A 13,783-nucleotide genomic window follows, 5' to 3' on the forward strand; every position below is an offset into this window, starting at 1 on the left:
TTCATCACGGTTTGACAAAACTCAAAGGCTTATGCACGCATAAATTTCCACTTGCCAAAGTCAAGACTATTCAATCCAATCAAATCATATATCAAACTCAAGACTATGTGCACATATCTATGTGCACATAGTCTTGAGCCTATCTCAAAGAAACTTTTGTTTTGAGTACTTAAAGCAGTTTAAAACAGTTACAGTAATTCTAAACATAATGCATAATATATCATATCAAAAATAATTTCTCGGAATTAAAAATTTTTGTTCTGGTTTAAAATATCAAAATTATTTCGGATGTTGTGGATGAAGAAATGAAAATCCAATATAAATACGTTTTTTTTTCTCGTTTCAGATAAACTAAAAGAACAACTTTTGAAGGCATCCAGGCAATTAGTTGAAGTTAGATGACACCAACAAGGAACTAGATCGTACTTTAATTACAGGACTATAAGCACTCAGTTCTGATTTAGTTTCATCTAAAATTTTTCATTTTAATAAAATTTTAGTGATTGTGCAAACTATTGCTATCCCCGGATCAAATGAGCTCTTTCTTACTCTTGGTTGTAAATATTCGTCCTTAAGCTTTCTTATACTCATAAACAGATGAAGGGAAATTTCATTCTCCAGTTCATGAAAGAACTTGACAGAGTTAATTTTACTTTTAATCTAGGAAAAAGTAACAGAGCCATCTGGGAAAAAGTAACAGAGCTATACTGCTGATAATTTCTCAGTTTCTTACAGAAAGAGAGGCATTAAACGTTTATGACCTAATCAGTCTTTCAAACCAAACCTCTAGCTAAATGGTTGTTTTGTACAGTAGTTTTCCCTTAAGCATTTTATGCATTGATATTCTAAACTCTGGCATAGCAAAGTCCCTAATCTGCTAATAGGTTATTCATTATAATCCATAGCACGACAACTTGATGGCAGGACATTTCCTCATTATGCAACTCAGTTGTCACAAAATGTATTAGATATTTGAATATTAAAAATAGTTCTGTCTTCTTTGAAATAAATATAATTTTTTCTGTTTGAATCATGAACTTTATTAATTATGAGCTTCTATATGAATCTAATGAACTTTATTAACTGTGTACAACGTTTGCCCTTCTCGAAACAGTTATCACTGCGATTGTTAACTTCCTTCTTTCCTTCCTGAACTGCGCATTTTAATATTTTATGCAATTTCTAATTTTTTAACAACTAAATTTTAGGGCAGTTATATAAGCCGTTTACAATAGCCTAAAGCACAGAAAACAAGTTTTATAAACTTTTATTGGGACAAGAAACTTCTAACCCATAATATGGGCATTGGAAATATCAGAAAAACTTGTCTTTCATAAAAGAAAATGTAAATGCTGTTAAAGGCGTTTTCGTAGATAAAACAAAAAAAGGCGCATAACAACTGTCGCGTGATAGATGTAATGCGCTAGTGCGAAAAGCCAAATGACCTCAAAGTATATGTGCCGTGAGGAAAACAAGCTAATTAAAATACCTTTCACCGATCGGATGTGGGATTGTTGCTCCTTGAAAGTTGACACTGGTGTTTTCATTCAAATGACACGCAATGCCCTCAGAGTATAGCACGAACGGGTGCACTTTTGAAGGGCGGAGTGCTTATGTAACGTGATGGCTCGAATTTAAATTGTGTGATTTAATGAGAAGGGACACTTCTATTCCATAAAGTCAAAATATACGAAGAATATCTGAATAAATTAAAGTTAATTTAACCTTTCGCCGTAAATGAAATCAGAGACATGATCTCAAAATACGAGTCGTCCAAGCTTAACGGTATTTTAAATCGTTATTTTCTAATTTCAAGACGGCGGGAAAGTAATGTATATTTAGAAGAATTTGGTCTCTCATTTTAGAGTTTTGATATTTTGCAGGATTGTCATATGCAATACCGTATCACAAATAACATATATAGAGAGGCAAAGATATTGAGAATCGCATGTAAGACACTCTTAGTTCCAATCTGTACACACAGAACTTGATATCCTCCTGAAGGACTTTATTCTTTTTAGATTATCAATAAATACCAATGTCCAGTACTTTCTATACTAAATATACTGAAGCCTCATTAAGAGTAAAGCAGTTTTATATTGTTGTTATTGAGATATTCGAATCTCCTAGCAATTCATTTCAACACTTTAAATACTCTTTCAGATTAATATAATTTCACCTGTGTACCTTACAGCTGAGTACTCATATATACACCCGACCTGTTTTTAGTGCAGTATTCAGCAAATTAAATCGTGCATTCAAAATTTTATAGTTAAAATCAAACTTTGCGTTAAATGATTTTACCCGAAAATAGACTAGAGTATGTGCTCTTCCCCCCCCCCATGATTTGGGGAAAACAGAAATTTAGAATTTTTTCAAACGAAATGCTGTTAGTAGTTTGAAGCTGTTTTAATTTCACCTAAATTCATTAAGAAAATCCAATTGCTTTTGCTTTTCTAGTTGCTTGCATGTCACTCTTGAATTCGTTTGACGTAGTTGAAAGAAATGTTATCATTATCTGAGGGAATAGCATATATTTGGTGGACTATCTCGCGATTCCCTAAGCTTGTTTCTCGATTCTTTCGCAAAAAATAGCACGTTGATGGCCACAAACGTGTGTTGGACAATTTCAGTTTGACCATGGATGCTTTTTTATTTTAAGAAGCTGTAAGAATCTGAAACTAATTCCTCTAATAACGTAAAATTATGCGAATTAAATTACGGTTGTATTATTATCCAAGACGGAGTTTTCTTAAGATATGTTCTTGTTATATCTTGTCTTCATCTTAATATATTCACTTTAGAAAGGTTTTTAACAATATTATTATATGTAGTCCTTTGAAACCTCTTTCGAAATGTTAGATTTCTTTGGCTTCTCAATTGCTGAAGCCGTCAATAACAAGCTCTATGATTTTAGAGCTATTTAAAGTGAGTTACCTGTAGTCAAACAATCTATAGTCGAAGCATCGAAACTAATACTGGAAAATTTACAAATATACCGCCGATTCTTGCTGTTTGACTTCTCCAATGTTAAAGTTGTCTAAATTTACGGATTGAAAATGAGTTTGCCCTATTAAAGACACAGGAATAATATCCTCATTATTGAAAACGTGAAAAAGGTAAGGAATAAGTTTGTCCTTACTTTTATAACTGCCAAATATATAAGTACATTGCCTTTGGGAAGGAAGGTAAAATCATACTATACAAAGTTATTTTATAGTGAAATCTTACTGCTTGAAAGCAATCTGAAAAGTTTCCCTTTCAGCAAGGATAAAACTCTGGGAAATGATTTGAACAAGTGAGTATTATGTCAAGTAGACCACTGAACCAAGATAAGAATGAAAGAATTTATCTGAGCAAATAAAATCCATATATGATAAGATTTTACAAATGAAGCTTTTTAGAGAATGCCAACTTAGAGCTTATTTCTTCATTGTAGAGAGTTGCGTCGCACCCGTTCTTCAAATGTAATCTCTTAGTGAGAGTCCTGCTTTCACCGCAACGTACTTAGCAGTTTCTTTAATGTTTTAAATAAAAGTGTCCAATTAGAACTCAGAAATCTATTTATTTTGGGTTTTTCCCGGTGTTTTTTTTTTCTTGGTGGATAACTAAACAACCAGTAAAAAATCCTTTCCTCATTTCAATATAATGGATATTGAACCTTGTAGGAAGAACAAAGCTAAATTTTCAGAATAAACGAAATACTTTTATTTGAATTTTAAAACAGAACCAAAAAAAAAAAAAAATAAATGCTGAAGCTCTTAACTATCAAAATTTTAAACTCTTAACTATTACAGTTAAAACTCTTACAACTATTAAAAAAGTAAAAATTAAACTCTCTAAACAAAATATATAAAAATCTTCCGAATCCTCTTCTTGTTGCCACACCATAAAATGCAAGTTCTTGTCCTATTATTTATATTTCACGTTCTCTTTAAGTCACGATCTTTACACAACCTTTAGTTTCTAACGTTAGTGCTCAGAATCAAGGCATATACTTCGTAGATATTGTTAATTTTGCAACGTTAAAATTGGAATTTACAACACTGATGGTGCTTTCAGACAGCATGACCAGGAAAGCAACAGAAGCTGTCTAAAATGTTAATTCTGTGACACAGAATGAAATTCCTGCATGCAAAAAATTATCAAAATGTGCATTCCTCTTAGAACTGGATTTTAAAGATTAAAACTTTAAAGTAAACATATATTTACTAGTAATGGAATATTAGACATCTAAGCCCTGATCTCTAAAAATGGAAGAAAAAAAAAAACTTTGTTGAACACCCAAACAGAAAAAAAACATTTTTTCGTCATTTTCCTTTTTCTTAATGAAAGAAAACTCTGTCTGGGTATTTCTTAATTTGGCAGATTGCTCATTTACGAGAGAGTTCAGTTTCAGTTGATGTTAAGCAATTATAAATTAATTGCTATATAATTAAAAATGAATAGTAGCTGGAAATAAAAATAAAGCGCTGCAAAAGAAAGCGCTACCTTCCTCAGCAGGACATTCTGAAACCTTCCACCAAATATAGTTTACAGAGATAAGCAATTTTAAATTCTCCTTTAATTAATAGTAAATTATTAAAATTGCTTTAAAATTAAATGATAATTAAATATGGTGTAAACTGATACATTTAATTTTTTAAACTTTTGATACAATTATTGGAACTAAAATTAATCGTTTTAAATAGAATGTCAAGAAGTACGTACAAATTATATTGGAAAGAAAAATTTAGTTTACATTATATTCAAAAACCAGGAAGTAAATATTACGTAAATCTATCATATGTTTAAAATTGAAGTAAAATTTCTTCTGAATAAAAATATTCCTAAAATGGGCAGGAAGTAAATTGAAATCTTTTTATCTGACATGTTTTCCATTATGACATTTAAGATTCTTATTATAAAAATGTACATCCAGTTATCAAATTACATTTAATACAGAGTGGTATTTTATAAAAAAATAAAGTTTTACAGAGCTGCAAAATAAATATATTTTTCATTTAATTGTTCTCATTTTTTTTCAAATGAAACCAGGCATAAATTATTTTTCGCTCTTTCTCAGTTTTAACTTATTTTTGTCCTATAACCTCTGTTTTCCTTATTTAATACTATGCAATAAGGAAACTGAACTCCTAGCGTCACTTTGAATCAAAATGTTTCATGAAAATTAATTTTTTTACTTTCAACTACATAAACTAAATACTCAAATTTTTCTAAATATTTTTAGAAAACAATGAGATTTCTAAAATAAAATTCAAATATCTGTACTTGTTTACGATCAGATATATCGTGAATGATGGAAAAAATTGAATTCTCCAATGAACTGATACAAAAGCAATTTTTTACTTGACTAATAAAGGATGACAGTATCTACTTCCACAGAAGCGAGCTATATGTAAAAATCAGAACACAAGCTGAAAAATCAATATGAAGGAAGTGATTATTTTCAAAGAATAACAAAGTCTTCTTTTGAAGAAACGTAAGTATTGCAAACAAAATTAACTAGATGTCTTTTACCGGAATCATATAAAAGTCCAGAAAAATGTCTCTGAAAATTCTTCTCTTCCTTCCTGATAATTTACTTTGCTAGCTATTTATAACGGTGAAATTTAAAACAATTAAAGCAAAAATTTGCATTTTTGTTTAACAAATTCCACCTTAAATCTTAGAACAGGTTAAAATTCAACAAATGTTTTCCTAGCCATCTAGAATATGATTATCCTATAATCTAATTAATAAGGTTTTTCTTAACTATATTAATGGTGTAGCACTTTACGAAATTATTATTTTGTATTAAAATTTGCATGTAATAGATAAACTATTAAAAATAAAATAAGAGGAAAACATTACAGGCTTGCGTTATGTAAACTTTAAAAAGTATTTGTAAAAAAATACTTCTAAAAAATAAAAATCCCTTTTAGAGGCTCTGAATCTAATGATAAACTTATTTTTTCCTAATACGCATAGTTTAATTACGATATGTGTTAAACTATTTTTGAACTCAAAATGAAGAAATTATTAAATAAAACTACACTAGGAGAAAACAAATGTACACATTTTAAATAGAAAATATGTTTTGTGTAATCGAAAAACCTGTTTTTGTTAACGAAATACATTAAAAGGTAAATGTTTTCATAAGAAACATAATAACTCAAAGCCAATTTATTTGCTTTGTTAGTAAAACAGCATTATTTGCTCCTCGTTTCATATTGCGCTTTTGAATTTTCTCGGCGTAATGTTCAGCAGTAATCAATCTTATTAACAGACTCAGTTATTTAGCTTTTCCCCAATCTATTTAATATTCTGCATTAAGTGTTTTCCTTTCTTAAACACTGCAGTATCATATTCTGGTTAAAAACAAACTAAGAATCTATAAAGAATGCTTTTTGTTTCTTTTCCATTGAGACAGCCATCGACTGGCTTTACTTTGGTTTTCTGCCAAAAGCCCCATTATTAGAACTATTACATAATTTTACTTTCGACGTTCCTGCCGTGTCTATTCTTGGGATGCAAACCAAACATATGTGTATCTAAAGATGTAAACTTGTCGGGCAAATAAATAGTAAGTGGTCTAGCAGGACATGCAGTATGTTCAAACAGCTTAATTCTGCGCATTACAATATTTGAATGCACGGAAAGCGAAAAACATAGTTACTACAATATATATGCAGATTTAAGGGATTAGTAAGGTCTGAAATAATAATGGAATTTAGAAATTAAGTCGTTTAGAATTTAATAATTAAAACGCAAGCGAAGACTATCTGAACCAAAAACATTATTTTATTTTTCTAACTACAGTAAGACCTTGCTTAACGCTGTTTCGTTTAGCGCTGTTTCGGTTTAGCGCTCTTTTATTTCAACCCGGGGATTCTCCGAAATTGTGCGCAGCGCTAGGTTTCCAAATAACATATCCGAAACAGTGTAGTTGTGTTTCTTGCTTTGTGGACGCATTTTTATCATTTTAAACATTTGTTGACATTATTGTAAGTTTAAATTTGTATAATACTATAACGATTAATACAGTGACAAATATTATGATCTTTAGTTTTTATCATGGGTGATAATAAAAAACAAGAAAAGAAAGCAACCAGAAAAAGCATTTCACTGGAAACTCAAATGCAAGTGATTAGAAGATTAGATTCTGGTGAACGTCAATCTCAAACTAGTGCTGCATTGATTTTGGCAACTTCAACAATAAGGACAATTCTTAAGAATAAAGAAAAAATACTGTCATCGGCAACTGCAACTACGTCAAGCTCTGCAACTAGAATTACCCGTTCTAGAAATAACATTATAGAGGAAATGGAAAAACGACTGTCTATATGGATTGACGACGAAATTGAACGCAATATACCATTAAGCCAATCTATCATAATGCCTTTTTGACAAAAAGGCAGAAAATTGGAAACCCAGAATAGACTGAATGATCTGACTGAGAATTTTATTTGTTTTTAAAAGTATATGCGTTTATATTGTTTTTACTTTTGTAAGAAATAAATGTTTGATTTTATTTTTATTAAAAAAACATTATTAAATTTAATGCCTAACCATTTTTTATCCGTCTTCCCCTAACCCCATTATTTACATGTTAAGATAGCCTCGCTTAGCGCTGTTTCGCATTACGCTCTACTTCGATGGAACGTATCCCCCGCGTTAAGCGGGGTCTTACTGTACTAAAGAACAACAAACTACTGTTGCCACACAAATTCAAATAAATTTCATATGTACTTTTCTGTGGTTTTCACGATACAAAACACAGACATGAGCCTTACATTCGGCTCCGCTAAAAATGAAATTTAGACAGCCAGAATGCCACAAGATATTTTAAATTGAAGCGTCTTCCTCAGAGTTGTCTTAGTTTTCGTTGATTAACATATATTGGTTAACGCAAGGACAAAGATGTTGCATGTGGACAACTTTAAAAATTTTCTTCTTTCTTGTAGACGTGATCTCGTAACATACGATCACGACTGGACGAATAGTAACAAGTTCCTCGAATTTTCCAGAGAGCTGATGATCTCGTTAGGATGCAATTTGGAGAGATCAGCATAGGGAGCATTGCAATAATATTTGAATCTATTTGAGAAGGCGAAGGTTTGGGGGATGGGAGCAACGGACGAAGACAATTACTTAAAAGTTCTTCTTGTTCTTCCTGATTCAATTTGTTTCATTAATTCCATTTCACCAGGAAGTGTTTCTTCTTGATTATTCTCATCATTTTTTTGATTGTATACTGTTGAGCGCATACGGTTTCTTAATAGATTGAATGCACAAGTCTGTTATTAGGTTATTAAAATTTACTGTTATTAAAAGAAATATATCAGAACGCTTTTAATTTTCCTCAGAGATTTTCGTACAAATGTTCACAATATATAATCAGTAGTTATACTTCAAACTACTGAAAACGTTAAAATACAACGCAATGCAAAGCGTATCTAAAGAGAAAGCTAACTTGGATTTTTCAATTCACGTGAAAATAACAACTCGCAACAACAGTAACTAAGCAACTGAACTGAGATACTCTCTCTACGGCCTTTTATAGTTTCCAACCGGTCGCGAGAAATTTCCAGTACTTTCTCCTTCTTAAAATTTCTGGAAAGAAATAAGAAGATGGAATTACGGTTACAGCCAACATAGTGGTCAATTACATTTATTCAATTTCAATAAACATTACCGAGATATCCATTTACTCAAAGTTAAATGCGCTCGCACATTTATTCTTACTTTTCCAGCACATCTTTCTCTTAAAACTTGTCTTGCGCTGCAATGCACTGGGAAATACAACAATTTTAATTATAATTCTACTAAAGTTAGCTATCTAAATACAAAATGCATAACAATACGAAGAGTAATTATTCCATCTAAAGACGCATCTTCAGTTCTTTTGATGCTACTTTCCACAATGCCCGAGATTAAATCTTTTTTTTTTTTTTTTTCTTCTTCTTTTTTTTTACTTTGAGCGAAAGATTTCTGAAGCGAAATTCCGTTTTCAACTGTACGATAGTTAAATGGCGAAGTAATTACGCCTGTAAAAAAATCAAAACAGTATTTACGTCTGTTGATATTCCATTTGTTTATTAGTTCACATTTGTTCTTGGCGAGAAAGGGGAATGATGCTTAGCACAGTTCTTAGCGAGAAGCGAAGTAAGCGAGTATTGTTTTCCAAGAAAATTCTATTTTTAAAAATTTTAGGAACAAAAATATTATAATAATTATTAAAACAATATTATCTGGGAGACGCATAACCGAAAGATGAAAAGTTCTTCATAAATATTCGTAGCCAAATTCATCAGAAGTGTTTGGAATCCCGTTCATCGGAAACGGTTGACGAAGAACAGGCGACTGTTTAGAAGTTTTCACGAAAGAATTTCAACTTTTTTTTTATTTGTTATTTATTTGTTTTTTTTAGATACCGCCTGAGCCATGTAAGGGATTCGTAAAATCTGAAATGATAATGGAATTTAGAAATTAAGTTGTTTTAAACTTATTATTAACAGTCAAGTGAAAGCTATATGAACCGAAAAACCTTATTTATTTTTATAACAACTAAGGAACGGTAAACTACTGTTGCCACACATATTTAAATAAATATTTCTTTTCTTTTGGATTCTCTTAATACAAAACACAAAAGTGTGCCTTACACAGATATGCGAACCTGATAATAATTATATAAAAATTTCCCTCTGAATAAAATTAAAAGTAAAATATAAAATTATTTATAAATTATTATATTTTTGTAAGAAAAAACGTATTGGTATAATATTAACATTAGGTTTATAGAGATCTATGATGCAACAAAGCTATACGTTACAGGTAACAGCAAAAATGTTAAATTTATGTATAATAAATAAAACGGAGATGTAAAGCACGAGGTGATATTTACTAAGAGGATAAAAAATACATAAGAATATACTCCTCCAAGAAAAATGGGGAAAAAACTAAAAAAATCTGAAGATTTTCAGATTTTGTATTACACTCAAAGGGGCATTTTTTAAAGTTTTGTGTTACCTTTATTTATTAAATATCATGTTCCTCGCACTTAAAACATAAAATTCAACAGCAGTATCATAAAATAATTTAAAAAGAGCATATCTTTAGAATTTACGATACACAGTCACGCGAGCTGGAGATAAAAGTCAGTTTTTTTCCGTACGGTTTTGCTATTGCTCGCTTTGAAATCGTTGAGGTTGTTAATCAAAATTCGCTAAAGTTTTACAAAATATGAAATAGATAATAAAACAAATTCCAAGTTCGGATTCCAAATTCCTGATGCACGTATTCGGGCTGAGAAGTACGTTATTCAAAAATTGACTGCTATAGGTACCGTTGTTTTATCACAATGCGGGAAACATACATTCATTTATGCAGATTCTTCATTATTTAATTTATTTAAATATAACACAAGACGATAATTTGGTGGCAACGATTCGAAAAGTGAAACGGACATTTAAAGTTTTCAACACAAAATGCCAAAACAAAATTAATAGTCCTTCTGGGCTAACGTCTTTTGGGCTAAAAAAAATAAGGATATGCAAATGAATCCATAAATTAAAATTTCATACTTTTTGACAGTCTAAAGGTTGAAAACTTTCTATCATATCTCAAACAACGGCCGTGATCAAAATCCTTGTTACCAAAAGCTTATGTATAAAATGTTTTTGAAAATTCCAAGTTTAATTGTCAAGTGATCGTAATTTTTTAATTTTTTGTTCAACGTTACGTTTTTTTTTCTAATATAACATGGAATTTTAACTAAAGTGGATAGTACTTAAAGAGACTATCCACTTTTTAATCAGTTCCTTCTCAAGGGGTTTCATTGTACAGCTATTAGGTTTGTTAAAACAGGAAACATAAAACATATATAAATCTCTCGCCGGGATTCGAACTTCGGACATCGCGGCTGTTAGCCGGATGGGATTCCAGATACTTCCCTAAAGAGAAGGAAGGAGGGAGAAAATATATTAAACTCTCCTCCACTTAAAAGGGGACTGAAGAAATAGGGACTAAGTCGCCATATCTTGAAGGCGATGAATCATCGTCCACCAGATTTCAGTTCGGGCCCCGTTGCAGAGTAATATAGAAAATTTTATGAAGACGAGAAACAGGAAAAAAATGCAATGCATTCTTCGAGATTCAAACTCTGGATCTCTTGATTCTAAGCAGGACATTCTTCCTTACCACAAAGACACACGGTAAGAAGTGAGAAAATACGTTCCATCATAAGATTCCTTTTTACATGAAACATAGGTTAAAAGAATTTTCTCTGGGTTAAAGGCTGTGAAGTATTTTTTCTTCCCTGATTATCTTAGCGGTCATGAGTACCATTCATGGTTATTGTATTTGTTATCAGGATTGATTTCAGATTTTCATAATTACCTCAGAAATGTGCTTATTGGCCACCAAGTGCAAAGACATTTGTTTCCTTATTTCCAAAACAACAGCTTCAACTTGTTTTGAAGGTGTCAACAGAGACATTAGACGTGTTTAAGAATTTGCAAAAAAAAAAAAAAACGTGTTCCTTAATTCATTGCTTACGCGTCCAATCGTCATTGAAATTTTTGCACTTAACTTAATTGTTCATTGTAATCAACGTAAGAAAATAATTTTACACACCAAAAAAAAATTCATTTGTGGAAAGTAATGTTTTATTCGGAATTGTTAGAACCATTTTCGACTTCAAAGTCCAAAAAAAATTGGAAACCGTTATAAATTTTCAAAACTGTTTTTTAATCGTAGACATGTACTGTTGCAAAATACATACGTTGTTTTTAAATGTTTTAATTTCATTTCTGTTAGGCAATAAACTGTTATGTTTCTCTGAAAGATAAAACAAAAGTTTGGCCCCAAGTTTGGAAACAATCCTTAGAATAACAATTTGCGAGATTTAGTGGATGATTAATGGAGAGGGAGAGTAACTTAACACGATGTAAAAAATGGAAAGTTTATAGATGCTTTTGAAATCAAAACTAGCAGTTTTAAAATTTAAAATGTCTGAGTCAGTCAAGAATTGAAAATGGCTTTTCTCACGAGCTGTCATAAATTCTATCTTTAGTCCTTCTCTTACGAACCTGTACGCAAGCAACAATTTTTGGTGTCAGAAATAGAACTGAATGCCGGTGACAAGAGCGATGGATCAGCAACCAAGACAGCTGGTCACTGCTCTGCTGCATGCCAAGAAAAGATGGAAGAGGCCGTCAACTTCGTCAAAAAAGAGATAAGCGGGTCAAAAGGAAATGAAAAGAGAAATTACTGCCATAATAGAAAACCATAATAGTAATGGACGCTTCATTCATGGGATATATAGAGTTTCTTGCAATATGACCATCAAGACAGAAGCGAAAGTTACCATCATCCGAAAAGATTTGGCTTACCAATTGGAAGGCAAACTCATCTGGTCGTCACCGTGCGTTAAAAACGACATCATGAGAAATTAAATGTTAACTTCACGTTTGGAAGAAAATACAATTTTTCCTTGGACTTTTGAGAACAGTAAAATTCATTCTGCCTTCGAGGACATAATCCTAAAAGGAATTAATAATAAAGAGTTAAATCCAAATACAGCTTAAGAAAACATCACTGTACCAGCAAGAACAAAAATTTTACTTTCTAGTCCCAAAACTGAACGCAGAAATGTTTGCTAAATCATCAGGGAATATCCCAAGAAATTTAGCAGCCCAAAAGAAGTACTAGTAGCCTAAACACTCGCCGACCTATCGAGGGCCCTAATTCCTGTGAGAGTTGCCAATGTAACTGATAAGGCTAAAGTCATTTGGAGAAAGGTGAAGTGGTTGCGTTGCTACAGCAAACTGCGTTAAACGCAATAGTTACATTTCAGAGTTTGTATCTTCGGAGAGACTACGATTGGAGTTATTGCAGAATGCATAACTAAGCAATAAAGAGAGAAATGTTACAGAACATATCTTTCAAGAATTTCAAGATGTTTTCTTCTGCTCGTCTTATAATGTAGGTCAAATCAGTCTGACACAGCATAGAATTGATACGGGAGATCATACATCAATCAAACAACATCCAAGATGTCTACTGCTTGTTCGACAGGAAGAGATAGGAAAACTCTTAAAGGACATGCAAGAAAGCGAAGTTATCGAGCTTTCAGCAAGTTCTTGGGCCTCTCCCATCGCCCTGGTCAGAATGAAAGTCGATTCAACTAGATTTTGCGTTGACTATGGCAGGTTGAACGAGGTTATGAAGAAAGACAGATCTATACTCTTCCTAGAACTGACGACATTCTAGACACTCTTTCTGGTACCAAGTGCTTTTCGACGCAAGCTTGATTTAAAGACTGGATACGGGGAGGTTAAGATATACCCTGATGACCGAAAAAAGGCACTTACTAACGGACGAAGATACACCTGAATGACATCATCATCGTCTGAAGAACTATTTAGAACATTTCAGAAAAATCTCTGGAAACTGATGGAAGCCAATCTGAAGTTAAATCCCGCTAAATGTAAATTACTCAAACACCAACTGACTTACCTTGGACATGTCATCTTTACTAAACTTTGTGCACGAATCCAGAAAAAGTGCCAGCAGCTGAATATTGGAAACGTTCCGAAAATATCCAACAGCTGAGAAGTTTCCTAGGGCTTTGAATCTGCTGTAGGAGATTTGTAAAGGACTTTTCTTCCATCGCAAGACCCCTTTATAAGCTGCCAGACAGGAAACAAATGTTCTTGCGGACAAACGAATGTGAGGATGCATTTAAAAACTAAAGAAGGCTGTAACATCTGTGACAATCCTGACGCATCATCAATTCGAC

This window comes from Stegodyphus dumicola, chromosome 5 (genome assembly GCF_044657685.1).
Source record: "Stegodyphus dumicola isolate Sdum_Otavi_A_Nest chromosome 5, ASM4465768v1".
In the NCBI taxonomy this organism is placed as follows: domain Eukaryota; kingdom Metazoa; phylum Arthropoda; class Arachnida; order Araneae; family Eresidae; genus Stegodyphus; species Stegodyphus dumicola.